At 38.0% G+C, this 4,187-nt stretch overlaps 1 non-coding gene across 1 annotated transcript; it reads right to left on the bottom strand.

The window, feature by feature from the left end:
- Positions 1 to 414: 414 nt before the first annotated feature.
- TRNAL-CAA lies at positions 415 to 522 on the bottom strand. The gene is made up of 2 exons: positions 485 to 522; positions 415 to 460 (listed from the first exon to the last, which is right to left on the bottom strand). It is a non-coding gene; the product is annotated as a tRNA-Leu (tRNA).
- Between the last annotated feature and the right edge of the window lie 3,665 nt (positions 523 to 4,187).

Here is a 4,187-nt window from a genome sequence, read left to right as displayed (position 1 = left end):
CCCCACTGTTTCTGATACAGGCCAGGATGCCATTGGCCTTCTTGGCCGCCTGGGCACACACTGCTGGTTCATATTCAGCTGGCTGTCGACCAACACTCCCAGGTCCTTCTCTGCTGGGCAGCTTTCCAGCCACTCTTCCCCAAGCCTGTAGCGCTGCATGGGGTTGTTGTGGCCGAAGTGCAGGACCCGGCACTTGGCCTTGTTGAACCTCATACAGTTGGCCTGGGCCCATCGATCCAGCCTGTCCAGGTCCCTCTGCAGAGCCTTCCTACCCTCGAGCAGATCAACACTCCCGCCCAGCTTGGTGTCGTCTGCAAACTTGCTGAGGGTGCACTCAATCCCCTCATCCAGATCATTGATAAAGATATTAAACAAGACCGGCCCCAGTACTGAGCCCTGGGGAAAAAAGGCACCTGTCAGGAGTGGGATTTGAACCCACGCCTCCACACGGAGACCAGAATACCCAACGGCGGGAAGGCAGAGCCTTGAGTCTGGCGCCTTAGACCACTCGGCCATCCTGACGGTTTCTGCATTACTGAAAGAAGTACAGATTCAGAACCAAAGCTTACATCCCTCTCCTCTCTAATTTAGCTTTGGCACACACCTGAGTGGTTAAAATCATTCACATTTCCATTGTGGAAGCAAGAGAGTTAATGTCTCATGGGCCTTTGCAGGTCTCACCAGCTAAGAAACATTTGCAGCTAATGGTCTTGCCAGTCAGCACGATCTAGTTAACAATGGAGTGGATTATTCCTAACAGGGTGTACTGCCTAGAGCCTCCTTATCAGAAGGACTTCAATCGCTATTTTTATTTACCATATCTTGCTTATCTGGCACAGTGCTGGTGAAGAATGGATTGTATAACCTAAATTTATATAAACTCTGTCCCATTTGGGCAGAGTTCGTATCAGCAGTCTGACACATTGCTGCTGTGTGTTCTTTCCTATAGCTCTCCTATACACTACTTGTGTCCTGACCCAATCTAAATTGTATTCTGTTTTTTTCTGCAACACCATTAACTTTGATGAAAGGCAGTTTTCTGCAACATCAAAACTGCTGTTCCCTTCAGAAGGGAATCCTAACCAGAGTTAGGATTAATGTTGTTTGTTTAGATGTAATTTGCCTTATTGATCCAGTATGTACATACAATGTTTAACCAACCTTTAAATTCCTGATCATGTGGTCGTGTTCTTTTGTTTTCCTTTTTTTTGGGGGGCGGACATGGGGGTAGGATAAATGTTTCCTTGATTTGTGTACAGAAATAGTACAAGATACCTTAAACATTATGGGAGTATAGCTGTATGACCACTGTATTTGTGCAGGTAATACATATGCCTAAGTGAAATGAATGCAAGTTGGGAAACTTCAAACACCATAGAAACAGAAAATTACATATTAGTGAACATGTAGTCTATTCTGCAAGTACACAGAATGTATTAACTTTTTTTCTTATTTAACCAATCCTCTTAAGTGGAAGCCCAAGCAGGAGAAAAGTTTAGATTGGGACCGTGAAGCTAGAGACCATAGTTTGTTTCTTTGGTTACCTAAAATGGCTGCAAAGGATATAAGGCTAGTGATAAAGATATAGTAAATGTGCCAAATGCTGTGGAATTCCATTTTAAAAAATACTGTGACATATCAATGACTGAAACTGGGTTATTAATTTTATTAAAATATATATTTGTTGCAGAAGAACAGACCCCTATCTAGGTCAGACATAAGCAAGAAAAAAGTTAATTGCCTGGAAAAAGTATGAAGGTCAGACTCAAAGCCAATAATTACAGGGACAAGACCTCTTTAAATGAGAATGAGAATGAAGATAAACATTAAATTTCATTACTAAGTGATAAATGTCTTATGATTGATTTAGTTTTCACTGCAGTCACACGTTTCAAAATGTCACATTTACACTCAAATAACCTTTCCAGGGAAACAAGAATCTGTGCAGCATGTATAAATATTTTGCTAAATGGTCTCATGCTTCACTGAGTTCTCTCCATTTGCAATTCATTATTTTGTTCATTTAAATGACAAGTGGTGTACTATCTTTTTCAAAGAAACCAAACAAAAATCCCCTTTCTTTTAAAAGATGAAAATCACTTCCTGCTCTAATATAATGCAAAATATAATTAAACATGAATAAAACATATAGAATTTTGATTCTGAAATTGTTTTCAAATGGATTTTTTAATTTGTTATTTAGACCTTCTAGCAACAGTTGTTTTGTTTTGTTTTGTTTTTTTCTTTTTTTCCCCTGAAAGATAATGAAGAACTCTTTGAAGGAAATGGTAAGATTTAAATATAAAAATATGTCATATAAATATATTTGAGTAACTTTTAAAAAGCCTTTCAGCCTGCATGCAAATTTCTCACCATCTTATGATGGCATGTCACTGAAAGGTCATAGAGTCATTTAGTTCTACTTTCTCTGACAATTTTTCAACATTTTGTTCCATCAACCTACAATATTCAACACCACAGGGCACTAAAATAATATTGTAGAATAATGTACTGGGGGGGAAGCAGGGGAAAACGCTGTGCAAGCTAGTACGCAGTATTTTTCTTTCTTCCTGTGATACTCATTCGCTTGCTAGCAGCAAACCTGTCACTCTGCTTGCAAAGAATTTTTGGTGCAAACTTTGAAAAACAATATTATTTTACAGAGGCAGCAAACTTCAGATTTTCAGCTATGAGAGAAATAAACCCATAGATTTTGAGAGAAAGACAAGTTAGGCAAAATGTTCTGCCTGCCCTTCAGGCAGTTACCAAAGAAGTGGTGAAGCACTGCATCCTTTAAGGTCTATAAACTTTATATTTCAGTCTAGAGGTTATGAAGGAACATGTTTAGATGTCCTTCTTGGTGAGCACCTTAAAGTGTTTCAAAGGGGGAGTCATTTTCCCAGAGGAAAATACATGTACCTGAACTAATCCCGTGAATTTGTTTTACAGTCAAGGAAGAGTAAGATACTTCTTTGGTGAAATTGATTGCATCACGGAGTAAAGTAAATGAAATTTGGTGAAATGTGTCCTAGAGGTGTGGCTTTGCTCCACTAACTGTAAAGGGAGACTGGGTGACCAGCTCAGATGAGAGACCAAAAAATAAAGTGAGATGAACTGTACTCCATTACCTTATGGCCTTATAAATGTCTACTTAATAAAAAAAAAAACAATCAAGGAACCAACTACCACCACCAAAAAAACCCAACCCCAAAACCCCAAGCACCATTTGTAACACTTGGTATCCTTAGAAAAAAGGTAAAAACAATCCTAAGATAAAGAAGTTTCTGTTGTAGTAGCAATTTCTACTTGGTCTCCAGCTGAGGTAATGGTATTATTATTTGCTTTTAGGTAATGTATGAGAAGGAGAATGTCCAAAATGCAGTGGACCCTACTAGCAGGTGTAGAAACACAGCAGTGTAGAAACTTTTAAATTATTCTAGGAAAAAAGCTCTTCCAAGTAATGGAGAAATATTAGAACAAGAATATTGGGAAAGAAATCAGCTACTGTTGCCTTTTAAGCCCAGAAGGCAAAGAGTGCACTGTACTCTTGAAGGTGCAATATCTCTTGTCTTAGCTTAAAACTGGAGAAATATTGTTGACCTAAAATGATTTCTTTATAAAAAAACATGTCTGTCAGCTCAGAATTTGGAACTATATTGGCCCGATTGCTCAGCATGATGTTATTTATTTATTTCAGAAATTATTACTATTTACGCTAGAATTGAGAGGAATAATTGGTTATTAGAACACTTGATAGCAGCACTGCTTGGGAGAGGTCAGCAGCAGCATCTGGAACAAAGAAAGGCATCCACTTATTGAAGAGCTAAGAACCTGAAACAGAAAAAAGAGGACTATCTCATCCTCTCTGAGGGTTACCATTCTTCAAGGAAAAATAGATGCCTATCACATCTTGAAGGATTCCTGTCCTTTCCTTTGTTCTCTTCTTATCTAAGATCAAATGACAAACTCCTGTAAAAAGTAGCAAAATATATTAAAAACTTATATAAATCAGTTTGTAGTCAGTGCATTAAAAAGCAGTATTTGGACATAATGTATTTCATGGATATTTCTAAAACTGCAATACACTGAAAATTAGTACTATCAAATTCTTCTGTTACATATTTAGTATAGAAGTTACAAATTAGTACATAAATCATGGCTTTAGTCTGTTGCGTGCTAGTACTAGT

Source organism: Aptenodytes forsteri, unplaced genomic scaffold (genome assembly GCF_000699145.1).
Source record: "Aptenodytes forsteri isolate BGI_AS27 unplaced genomic scaffold, ASM69914v1 Scaffold81, whole genome shotgun sequence".
Lineage (NCBI taxonomy): Eukaryota > Metazoa > Chordata > Aves > Sphenisciformes > Spheniscidae > Aptenodytes > Aptenodytes forsteri.
The sequence above is the reverse complement of the archived record's forward strand: the minus strand, read 5'-3'. Positions and strand labels throughout refer to the sequence as shown.